The following is a 13651-nucleotide window of genomic DNA, read 5'->3' on the forward strand; positions in this document are numbered from 1 at the left end:
ATAGGTATTTCTGTGGCGTGACTAACCTCATTCTAAAATCGGGAAGAGCAAACACAGCCTTTCCGTGCTCTCCATTGTCTGTGAAAGGACACAAAGGCAACTCGCTCAGGTATAGCCAGGCTGTTGTGTTGCTGTCTACAGGGCTGGGAGAGATCACCGCTCAGCTACCCGTATGTACAGCGTGTAATTGAAGCCAGATGTGAGTATATACTACTCTGCATAAATAATACAGGGTTCTATTTTATTGGTCAGAGTAAAACTTAATTAGATTTTGTTTTTATATTTAATTACATTTTCTTGACCTGCCAGACTGCTTCTCCAATAGAAAAACAAGGGCAAGTCTTCATGAACTTCTTAAATTCCTGTCTTAAAATCTGAATTAGGAGTACTATGATCATAAAACTCATTCTGTGTTCCTGCTAGGTTATGAAGCTCAGGCTTGTTTTAGCTTGCTAATATAAACATTGCAAACGTATGAAAAATTTTATATTAAAGCATCTAACAGTGTGGTGGAATATTGTTCCTCCAGAAATTTGTGTTCAGTGATGAGAAATAAGTAATGCAGGTAAAGCTGATTCTGGTCAATGCAATTACAGTCAGGTTTTCAATTTTTGCCTTACGTATTTGGGCTATCTTTGGTCTTTATTTAAAATTTAGTAAATAACATATGTTTATTCTTGAGAAAGTCAAAGAGCTTCAGCTTTGTAGCTTTGTGATGAAGTGAATTCCATTGGACAGAGGAGACCACATCTCTAGTTCCTTCATAAACTGCCCTGGGAGCAATTTGCTTAGAGGCATCGAAAATAAGCGCCCAAGGGACACTGAACAAAAGCAAGACCTGAGAGCTTCCCATGGGAAATGTCTTTCTTGTTAGGACACACAATCAGGCTGTCTCTTGTGCATTAAAAATTTGAATCTTTTCAGCACAGAGACCCATTTACCACAGAGAGGAAGGAGACTGGTCCCGTTATAGCCCACTCAAAGCTTATCAGTTAGGAGGATATACTATTTCTTGGAAAGGTGCTCAAATCAGAAGATGATCGTACAAAGACAAGTACTTCTTACCAGTTGCAACTGGTTTTGCCCTTCTTCAAGGCAAACCCCCTAATCTAGAAACCCAGCTACCTTTGTCTTCACTATTGAGTTTGAATAACATACACTAGCAGAGCAAAACTCTGCATAAAGAATGACAGGAGAAATAGTCATTTTTTGAGCAGCACTTATGTGCAGCAATAAGTTCACTGCATGAGACAGTACAATGAAGAGGAGGTCTCACGCAGCCATATGCATAGTCCCCTTTGCAAAGGCACGGATTAGCCTAGACAACTTCAAACTAGCATTTACATACTAGAATTCAATGAGTTTTTTTCAGCTTCTAAACTTTGAAGTGTATTAAAATTGCACATATACGAATATGCCATGGAATGCTTGAAAAGACTGTGGTTCTCCACTCCTTATGATATTCTTTCTTATGGAAAACAAACCAAAAAACCCCACCAATACATCCGTTTCAAATCTGGATGTAGTTGGGTGGTAAAACTCAACTGTGACCTCAAAAATATGTGAAAACTTAGAGGCTTGCTCAGTCACTGGATCTGTTCTTCTTTTTTAATTTCAGTACTGTTTTTCCTTCCTGATAAGTACGTAAATTAATGACCCACCTTCCTGATCCAGACCTTCCACTGTCCTCCCTTGTATATGCATTGTAATCAGAGAGAAAGATTTGAAAGGTAATTTATCACTATCAAGTATCGTTATCAAATTGTGCCCAGGGTTATCTAGGATTATCCCATTCTGCAGGGGAAAAAGCCTAATTACTCAGTGAGGGTTTTGTTCCATAGTTTCTCAGAATACTCAGGGTAATAGAAAGAAGAGGGTGTCTTTCCCCTTCTTGATGAATCTGAAAACCTGTAGACCCCATGTAAGGGTGCTTATGAGGGTAGCCAGTCCTACTGCTGAGTTATCTTAGTTCCTGCAGACAGGGTCATCCTTCTATGCTTGAAGAAAATTATGTTCATTTCCTGAAAAAGAGGGTCAGAGGAAAAGAAGGTCTTTTAGACCCTTTCATTAGGTGATGGAATGAGTCCTGTCTTGGCACCAGATTTGGAATGAGTGTAATAATATGTAACACTTCCTCCAGTAATGTTCTTGTGGAGTCAAAATCCATAAATTTAATGAAACTCAGGCTTCAATTTTATAATACAAGTTATAAGAATTATGAAAAACAAAAAGGTAGTGACTTGATTTCAATTCCAAAGGCAAACATAAGTCAAAAATACCCCCCCTTCTGTTAGGAGCAGTTCCAGAACACACTAGGTGGTGCTGTAAACCAAACAGCAGTTGCTGAACATGCTTTAGTTGTGTTTTCCTACTGACAAGGTGTAAATTGTTGCAGTTAGCCTTTTGTACATTTTCTAATACTTGTGAAATTTTAAATATTTCCTGTGTATTTTAAGATGCTGTCACCGATCTTTTATTTGGTAGGAACAACACTGAACGCTTTTAGTTTTCATGTTTTGATTTTTGGTCTAGTGGAATAAAATCCAATAGATTTTCATTCTCATCGTGCTTAGGACCCGGGTTTTGAGGATGAGTTTTCCTTCTGCTGTATACTTTCAGGAAAATTCTGGATGTCATGCCAAAAAACTAACCATGAAAATATTGATCTCCGCCTGCATCTGTACTGCCACTTCACCAACATCAGTGACAGTGAATTGCACTTGCATATAGTCTGGAATAGGCATATCAGAAGGGCAGGAGAACATATTTGACTTAGCTTCCCCATACCATTCATGTTACCGTCATGTAGTCGTGTAGCCCCGTGTATAAGGTGTTGGCATTGCTACAAAAATGCCCCAGGTCTTTGTGTTAAGTGAATGGCACGAGCCTCAGGTTTTTCAGGCTCTGTCTGGACCTTGTCTCAGTCTTCACAGAAGTTAAACAAACTTCTTGTTTAGCTGTTAGGGCAATTAGCTAATGACAAGACGACCATGAACGATTTGTTCTCTCTTTTGCTTAGCTTGGTGCATTTTTGTGGTAGGGTGCTTGCTGTTATATATATATTTTAATAATAGGTCATAATATCATAAAGTTATACTATGTAGAATGAAGTATGTGTGACCCTAGAATAAAATGCAGAGTAGAGGTGACAGGGGATGGCAATGGAAACCTTTTGAATTATGCTAGAGGCCCCAGTGTGCTATGTGGCTGGTCACTGGTCACCAGAGAAATGCAGCCTTGGGATCGGTCGAAGTCAGTGTTAGGGAGTGCAAAGGGAACAGAGAAGAAATATCCGATTTGTTAAAACAGGATTTATATATAGCAAATTTGGTTGCAGTGTGGAGTTGTAAATGAGTGATATAAACAACGTGTATAGCATATTAGAAAGCACATCAAAAATAGTGCTAAACTGACCTCAGAAGGCAGCATCACACTCCTACTAGAGAAGAGTAGTCATCAGCTTCCAATTTAAGCCTTCGTCCTCTCCCAAAAGAAGGGGGAGATAACACCAAAATTAGGGTGTAGGTGCTAGGAAATGTGTTGATTCTATTTTAACTAGTATTTTGGAAGCTTTTTTGATAATAATATTCTTCCTTTGATTTGCCTTTCTTTTTTTTTTTTTTCTTTCCCTCCCCACTCTGTAATAAGCAGATCTGGGCTAATAATAATCCCTTGATTAGGCTGCTATGATTTGAGATTAATAAAAATTACTTGTAATTTTTTAGCCTGTAAGGTGTCTCTTTAGCTCATGTAAACTGCACAAGTTGTAGCTCAACACACTGATGGACGTCTTAGATTGTAATCTGGATGCATCGTCTCCAGCATTTTGGCAGCACTGTGTTTTACTTCCCCCTCTTGGGGATCATTGTATGAGCAGGGGAAAGAAGATAAGAAAAATATTTGGAAGTGGCAGGATGAGAGAATGAGACTTCATACATCCTATGTATGTTTTCAGATGATGTAATGTTTAATAACTCTTCCATAGCACTTTCTCACTCTTCTGTAATCCAAGTGTGTGTATTTAAGCAAACATTAGTAGGGTACTGTTGCCATGCCTAATGTGGCAACTTCTCTACTCATTGTTAGTAAGAAGAGTGAAAAATGAGTACAACTTTAAAAGAAAAAAAGACATTGTAGAGCTGAAAGAAATTATCTTGGAAATATTACCCATACTCCCTTTTATATATATGGCTTAAAAAAATAGTATGCATTTACAGTGGTCCTATTAACATATCAGTAACAGCTAGAAAAACTCTCTCGTCATGATGTGATTTGGGAACAGTGAGATGTGACAGCACTCCAGTTCAACAGTTAGATGAACTTTTTTACAGTTTGAGCCCATACCCCAGAAGCAAATCAAAAGAGCTACATATTTTTATTAGTTCTACACAAGCCCTGTATTATTTAACTGCATCAGCTTTTGTTTAGGTTATGTAAATAAGAGTTCTCGTCATGTCAAGTGTCTTGTATTAAACTATAGTTATATGTTGATATCCACTGAGAAGGAAATGTTTCATTAGATGTTTACTATCACATCAGAAGGGCTTTGCTTTGGGTAGGGAAATATTGCAGAAATTAAGCCTTCTTAATTAAATCTAAAATATTGAAGAACTAATAGAATGCTTTTAAAAGTACTTGGCATGCTGTCTTTAAGTTGATTTTAACACGAAAACTGCCAACCTCCACATCAGGAAAATCTTTGCTCCTACTTTTGCTTTTCAGTTCTCTATCTGAAAACTTGTTTTATCCAGTGTTTTATCTGTTACCCTTATTTATTAGGGTACATTTTGATTTGCCTTTCTAACGGTACTTTGAAATTTCTGAAAAAAATGTTTTTTTTTAAGTGCAAAACTGTAAACAGTTAACTCAAAATAGATGTCTGTGTTCAAAATTGAACAAACCAAAATGGAGACAAGTACTTAATTTTATTCGTTTCCACTCTAATTGGAAAGTAATCAAACACCATTATATTTTCTGTTACTTCAGACTCCATATTAAAAAAAAATAAAAATCCAGTCAATCTTGCTCTCTTTTTGATAAATTTTGAATTGGTTGGCCTACTTCAACTGGTTTTGAAAGAGTAATAGAAGTCTCTGGGCTAGTATGTTAGTACGCCCATATGGGTTCATGAAAATGAATCTGAATCTCATGCATGTGTGATGCTTCCTGAGTGAAATGCTGTGGTAGATGAGGTTAGGTGTAGAAATATGTGGGCTTTTGAGTTGATACATTTGTTGGGAAAAGCTTCAACTCACTAGACACCTAAGCATCTACCCAGAAGACCGTAAAAATCTAAGTATCTTGAGTTCCACTGTTTTTGTGAAAGTTCCAGCAGCATGCCAGGGATTATTTTTTTACATTCCACTGTGCGTGTGTGTGAGATAAATAAGATTGTGTAATAATAAATAAATAGAAAGCAAATATTTTTCCCTTCATGTTCTTTTGTACCTGCAAAGTTGCTTCTGCTCGAAACTGTAAAATCTTTAAACCAGCATCTCTGAAACCAAATGTTTACTTGCAGTGTACCACCAAAACCTAATGTCTTTCTTTTGAATCAGTTTAAAATCTGCTTGCTTTAAGGTATTGTGGTGCTTCATGCGAGTTGAGGTCACGTATCTCATGCTTTCATTGTAGCCATTTGCCGTGCTTCCCCTCTAGGCTACGTATTCTGTGGCTCACCACGATTGTGATGAAGATGCTTCCTTACAGTGACTCAGGCAAGGGGAAGGTTGCAGTGGCACCAAGAACTGTAGTCTGTTAGGTGAACTTCTTGAGCACTGTTAGTTACAAGACTGTACAAAATCCTTGTGCATTCTTCCCCCCCTCTTCTTGTCAAGTAGAATTTGTATAAGGTTCCAGATTTCCAGACCAAAAATACATACATCCAATTTCAATAGCAGGAACACAGACTTCTTGTCTTCCCACTCTATGAGAATTCTTCTGAAAGAATTCCTTTACAGTTATGAGTTGTATCCAGTAACTATAAAAGTTTCTTCTTCTTTTTTTATTTTATTATTACATCTTCAGGCTAATTTCAGTAGATGAGGAAAATTAGATAACTTGTAATAATTTGAATGAGCTGGATTGTTACATCATGACATATAGCATGCCAGGGTAAGGAAATGCCATTTCCCCATAGGAAATTAAAACAATGAACACCTATTTTGAGATGAGAAAGATGCTATCAGTTTATGTAGACAAAAGATCATAATATCTCATAATTTTATGATTACACAATAAATAGAATTGAAGATAGAAAAGGATTTTGTAGATAGTACTTTCTTCTGGTACACTGCTAGCAGCTTAATGAAGCAATGTTCAAACAAATCTCTGTGAGCAATTTGGAAGGGTTCATATTGCATCCTTCCTTGTTTCATAACTGTACTCTGCAGAATGTGATTTTTGCCAAAACCTTTTTTGCTTTAGTTTTACATCCTCTATGTACTTTCCTCTCAGTTGACACAAGGTGAAAGTTTTTTTCTGTTTGCTTAAGAAGTAAAACAGATCCACACTTAATCTTTCTTTCATGTCCAAAGGCAGGACAAAAGTTAGGCCAGTATAGGGGTTTTCTCTTACATTTTTTCTTCAAAACAGAGGCTGAATACAGATTGTCAGAAGCAGATACCACTCCAGTAGTTCAAAGGCTAAATCTGTAGGTTCCCTCAGCCTTCATCCCCTCCAGTGCATCTCTGATATCTGTCATGATACTAATCTGCTGGTAAAAAATTAGCTGTTAGTTATTACAGTGAGGTTTGGGAAGACCTAACTGTTAGAGGAGTTTGACCAAAATTATGGAATTCCTCCTGCCAAAGATGATGATGCTCAGCGATTGGCAACCTTCAGTAAAAACTACCAAATGTGCTTTTGATTATTTCCTTGGCATACATGGAGAAAAACCTGCCAAGGGTACAAGCAAGCAAAACCAGAGAAACTAGGTGCAGCCTGTATTCTGCCTCTCCTGTCTGCCCCCTCCCCTACCCCCAGGATTAATAAGATAAAAACAAAGATTGCTTTTGTGACTCTAAGACATAACATTTTGAAAATGCTCAGGTATGTAGAAGTTCATATTAGTTATGTTCTAATGCTGGTTTTAAAGCAAATAAAAACCTTAGGACCTTACTATGTATAACTCGTAACTTAACAGATCAGTGATTAGCTTGTCTAGCAACATTCCAGATATGCAAACAATATTATTTCCATCTAAGAGTAATCTTTAATGACCTACTCGGTTGTTTTTTGTCAGAGTACCTGGTGACATTACATCTCTTCAATTTACAATTAATATAAGATAATGGTTACATAAAAAAAGGAATTACAGGTTTAACTCTGGGAACCAATCTGAAGTTTTATAGAAATATGTTGAATTTAGACTTGGGAAACTGTGTTCAGAATCCACGCCATAACAAAATTCCTAACATTTTTTGCGTGCTAACCGTGGATATCTAGGTGCCTTAAATACACTAGCCAGACTTATCCTCTAGCTTATAGGTATTTGGAAGTTTTATCTTACTCCTTTTAGGTACATGCTTTACCGGAGTTACTGAGAAACTTGCGTTAGTATTGCAGGATTGTGTTAAGTTTTTGCTTTTCTATTTGAGTGTCTTCAATTTTCCTTAGTAGTTCTCAGGTTTTGGAAAACTAGAACTTGAATTCTTTAAAAAAAAGAGAGTTCAGGGGTCTATTTAAACTCAGCATTTAGGCGATGTACACTATCAAAAATAGTCATCAATACTGCAAAACACCAATAGGTAGGCTATGTGATATTTATTGATTTTACATTTGTAAAGACTAAAAATGAACATTCAAAAGCCCTTCATACAGCAGTCCTACAATGTCACTTTGGGTTTACATCAGTGAAACTGAGAAAAGGCTCTAAGGAATTTATTTCTACAGAAAATATACAGTGTACAGGAAACGGGCAAATGCGCTCTTTCTGTTAACGATTTTCATTTTTAAATTCCCTTCCCACCTAAAAGAGCTTAGGAGTTTTAAAAGTTTCATGGAGCAATTTGTAATGGCAACTTAGATCTGAATTGTTGTCAGTTTGCAATATCTCTATTTTTGTGGCACTTTGAGTATTTTACAGTAATTTAGTTTATTTGTTAAGGTGCAGTCAGAGGGACAGGATTAAAAGACTCAACTGTTAAACTAAATCATATTCCTGTGGCAGTGGCGGTCACACATTCACTTCTTAAAGAAAAATAACAAGGCTCATCAAAAGTGAGAGGAGAATTTATTTGGATAAAACATGTAATATTGCTTTGAGTAAATACAAATCTTAAATCTTTCAAGCTCTGAAAAGACAGGGAAATCACTGGCATGATCAGTTTAATTCCTTCTCAAAGTGTGTTAATGGGGGTAAGTGTAAAGTAGGAAAAAAGCAAACAAGGAAGGCATAAATATTTGTATTTATGTCTGTCACATTGAGTTGAAACTTGTAAACTTAAGGTGAATTAAAATTATTCTGGTTATTTGTGACAGTTAAGGGGTGGATTTTGCATGAATTGGACTCTCATATTTTAGGAGGAGATCTATTGATTTTTCTCGCTGAATTAGTCTGTCCTCTCAAGCTCTTCAGCAGCGTCACCAAATTGGAATAGGCTTGTGGCTCACTTTTTGAAGAGTTTTCTGGTTTGTGCAATCAAACGGCAATGATAATAGCTGTGACTATTTGCTGGTTTAAAATGTAACCCTGTTAAATATCAACCAAATGCTTCCGCGGAAGGCTGCTGTCTTCAGCTGGTGCGAGACTTGGCTGTTTACAGAAAACTGACTGGATGTTTCTGGCTGTTTACAAAGTGGCTCCGAAGGTTTACTTAGCAGTGGTCTGCTTTCAGCAAAGTTGTATGCACTTTTTCCTTTTTCTGAGGGATTTTTTTTTTTCCCCCTCCATGGAAAGGGGGAACAGTTTGAGTTTATTTAGGCCTACCTTTCACTTGTGAGCTGGCTTTAGGGCTCGGTTCAGAAAGCCTGTGCCCTTCAGCGGGAACTGTTTCGAGAGGATTTCTCTTCTGGGCAGTTATAAAAGTTTTTGATTTGTTGGTGCCTACCTCAGTTTTGGATCCCAAAGAAGACTTGAATCTGAGGGTGTTTTAGATTTACTTTTTATATTTTAGTTCTTGCTTTTAGTGGGATTTAGTATTGTTAGAAGGTCCTCAGGGAATAGGAAGAAGAGAGCAGCACACGTTTTCTTGATCACTTTCACCTCATCATCCATAAGAATGAATCAGAGCAGTTGTCTTTTTAAATTGTTCTGAAATATAATCATACACATGTAATGATTCGTTTCTTAAAAACAGTTCTTCACTTGACTGTACTTTTTTTATTTTTCTTGCTTGATTTTATCAGTTCCCAACTCTGTTGCTTGCTACCAAAGCTGATTTATCCTGATATGCTGTCTTACACATTCCTGCAGGGAAATTTATTTGATATTTTTATGATAATTTTATGATAGTACAGTCCTCTCCACTCACAGATTTGTTCATAAACAAAAGGTCTGTACCTTCTCCTATGGGATCAAATAGAAGAAACCCGGATTGTGAGGAAAAGAACTCCTTTTACAAAACAAATATTTTGAATGACTGCATTGCATTGTAGGAAATACGTAACTCTTGTGTACTCCATACTATATATCTTCTTCCTTGGTTTTGCTGAACTGAAAATTAGTCATTATATTAATTAAGGAAATAATAAAGTGAAAATCAAAGTACACCTGCATTACTTGGCTATTCCATCTCTTACTTGATTTCCTGCTGAGGAAATGAGGCTCTTTAAGGTGGAGAAAATAGGTTGGAATCCAAAAGAAATTTATTTACAAAACCCCCTAGCAGTCATATTAGGTCAAAACTGTAAAATAAAGGTAAGCAACTTTTTATGTTGTGGGTAGAGTGGTTTAGGTGATTCTGGTCCTTGAATGTTCTGTTTTAAAATTTAAAATTACTTCTGTATGTATGAAGAGATTTTGGAATATCTCGTTTAGAGAGCTTTTTTGAGATACCTTTAAATGTGTGACAAAATGTCACAAATCCATAAACTCATTTAAAAATCTTGGTCTTTATTATCCTTATACTGCAGATCTGAGAAATAAAAGCTAATTGTTTCCACAAGATACAAAATAATTATCCGAGTATATCTGGCCTTGGAAGGGACCTATAAGGATCATACTCATTCTTTCAGTGTTTGCTGTTTCAGACTGTGTTTCTGTGGTGATTCTTCAATTTTCCATTGAAATTTCCTTCTTCTTACAGGGTACATAATAGAAATTAAACCTTAAAGTGAAAATAAGGAATATATTAATGACTACTGGCAGACATATGCAATTTTAGTATTTGCTTTCAGAATCAGTGTAGATTGGTTTAGATTTACGACTTGTAATTACTTAGAATCATGAGTATTATTTCATAAAAAAACATGTAGTGATAAGCAAATAACAAAAAAACCCCCAACACCTTGATTTCCTAGCATTAGGAGATGAAATAGTTCACTGCTGCAAGGAGGGTGTATTGAGTGGTATCCTTCAATCTGGTGCTACTTGATATTAATTAATGGCTTGAGTAATGGAATAAAAAGGCTATATAGTGAATTTGCAGATAACTCTAACCTAAAAGTAAGCCATAAAGCATACAGGATGAGAGATCAGAATGGTTTTTGAAAATGGAGGAAAGCCTTTCAGAAATATATGCTAGAAGGAGGAGTTGTACACTTGAATGAAAAAAATATGTAGTTGGTGGAATGCAAAACTTCATGTTGGCCTACTGGGAAATAAGAGAAGGATTACATACAAAATATGTCAGATAGTCTTTTTGCTTTAAACTGAGTTAGAAAGATGTAAAGATGTTCTTGGAAGACACAATTCCATGAAGAAAAATGGAAGGACTTCAGTTTATTTAGAATAAAAACCAAGAGAAATAGTGGGTTAAATGGTGTTCCAATAAATATGAGAAAAAGCTGCCTGAAAATAATACTTTCTTCTTGTATTCAGAGTTGGTAACATAGAAATCAATTAGCTTCAAATTGCAATAAGGAAAAATAAGGCAATACAGAAAATTATCAATGGTAAGAGCAGATGAATAGACTGCTGAAGGTTATTGAATCTATATTGTTGATTATTTAAACATTTCTTTATATTTTTAAGCTTTTCTGTTTGAGAATTATGTGAGTGGGTGGTCCACACCTTAACAGATGAGAATGTACTGGAGGCTTCCTTGAGGGCACTTACACAATCTTTCTACTACTATTCTTTTTCCTTTTTTCTCCTTGTATTTTCAGCTACATAATATATATAGTCTGTCTTCTTGCATATGATGTTTTGTAAGTGCATATTGCCAGTTTAAACAGAGTGGGATAGAACTGAGATATTTTGCTCCTGTACGTAGAAAAAAGCGCCTCAAGATATTAAAAAAAGAACAAAATAATTTATCACATGGAAATGAGGAAGAATATTGCCAGATATTCTTGTGTGCTGTGAATATTATGTTGCCAACTGTTCACTGAGTCTTTGATGAACATTGGATTGTAAAAATAAAATAAGAAATTACAAGTTGTATTGAATTGCAAAGTGGTGTCAGGGAGGATGACAGGCGTCAAGCTAACCATAAAATCAGTGGCTGGCAGTAGCACCAAAACTTAAAGACATTTATAGATGCTTTGAAAGGAATCCCTGGCATGATTACACTGCAGATCAAGTAAAGTATGGCAAATTATAAGCATCTGAGGTTGATATTAGATGGCATACAAATAAGAGTGAAAACCCAAGCATTTCTATGTTTAAAAAGAAAAAAAAAACAACCCAACCAATCCTTAAATGGCCATGGTGGTATATATGAGAAAATGTGTAGTCTGTTTAAAAAAGCATAAGGCAAATTGTGACAAAGTAAAAAAGGTATCCTCATTTTGTGGATCAACCACCATGTCTAGAATATGATGGTATATACCGCTTCAGATGTATAAGCGGTTCCATGCAGAATAACACTGTGGGTGATATATGCAGAGTAATGCTGTAACCAGATATCAAACTAGTATTTTCTAGGACTAAACAATAGAAGAACTGGTTATTTAATAAGGCAACATGCATCTACTCTTAGGTTCCCAGCTGAAAACAGCTAAATTCAATTTAATCCCCGGTGATACAGAAGTCATTATAAACTAGCAGGTACATGTTCCTCTGAGCAGAAAGAGGAGGGGAGAGGCACAAAGATGAGAAAAACTGTGCAAGGCCTGAAAAATGAAATAATAGAGCAGCTTTGGTTGACTTCAGATTCTCCTGACTGCTGTGCATTGTGTATGTTTCATGCATTTCTTTGGTTAAAAATAGTTAAGATAGATTCAGTCCAAGTCTCAAAAAATGTGGACATGTTGCTTGAGAGATTGTGAGCGTATGAACAATCGGTGGTGTATGTAATTCCTCACATATTAATTAAAGAGAAACCATCCTTGAGTCATTAAAACCAAGCTTGCAGTCCTCAGGAGCCCAAGCAACTTTTTTTTTTTACATAAAGTTAGTGCTTTTTTAAAGTGACTTTGATTATTTTGAATATCTCAACGTCCTTTATAAAAATTGTAATGCAACATGATCTTTCAGTATGACATGTGCTGGAGCTGAAATATATTTTCCTAATTAGAAAGTATGGAGAAATAATCCAAATTTGTAAAGATGCTAGTCTAGCTCAATACAAGTACCGAAGTAAGTGATGAAGTTTTAGCTGTGAAAAATGTATGTGCATGGAGCTATACTATGGAGCTGAGAAAAATGACCTGAACCTACTAAAATGCTGCATTAGGTTGCTGACCCCTGGAAAACAGGTCATTTGTTCTTCAGCACTGGCTTATGCTTTGTGCTATGTAACGCTCCACAAAAACAGTTTCAAAGTCATAGAAGACCTGAAATCCCAGTTCTGAATGTTATGTATTTAAACACTTTGGAACCTAAATGCCATTGAAAATGGAAGGTAACACTCAAATTTGGGCACATTTAAAAATTATGTCAGCCCAGCCCCTGAAGAACAATGGACAGTTGACATAGCTTCCAAAAGACAATAGAAGGAAATGCCTTTCAGGGAGCTGTTAAAGAAAAGCCTTTTAAAATAGCCACTAAGTCTTTTTTGACTCTGCCTTTAGTTCTGCCACAAGATGACAGTATCTCAGGACGTGACTGTTACGGTGTTGAGGGGTTTTGTATGTGAATGATCAGTAAGGCTATGGTGTAACGTTAGATAAAAGTGTGAACTAAGAATAACTATTTTGCAGGGAGGCATGCAGAATTGCTTCTTCATGAAGTCATGGAGGTGAAGAGGGCAATTCTAGCCCATGTTTCTGAGTCCCATTAAGAGTGAAATAAAATCAGATATTTGCCTTGAGACTTTGTTTCAATGGAAGTCAGCTATGGGGTCAGAAATAAGCCTAGACAGAGCAACAAAGGCAGTAGGTGTCTCTTCCTGTTAACCCCGTTAATTATGCTGTTGGCATGAGGCAGTGTCACCTACAGATAACTTCTCTACACAGCTTTTTTTTTAGTGACACTAACTTGATGCCATCACAGTGTTTCAGTCTGCAACTAAACCCATAATTTAGATGGTAGGTGAAATGATAATTTATGTGAGTTTTGGAAAGTAGCCTCTATGAAGTAAAAATAGAAAATGAATTGGCTTTTGTC

Source organism: Falco naumanni, chromosome 1, assembly GCF_017639655.2.
Source record: "Falco naumanni isolate bFalNau1 chromosome 1, bFalNau1.pat, whole genome shotgun sequence".
Lineage (NCBI taxonomy): Eukaryota > Metazoa > Chordata > Aves > Falconiformes > Falconidae > Falco > Falco naumanni.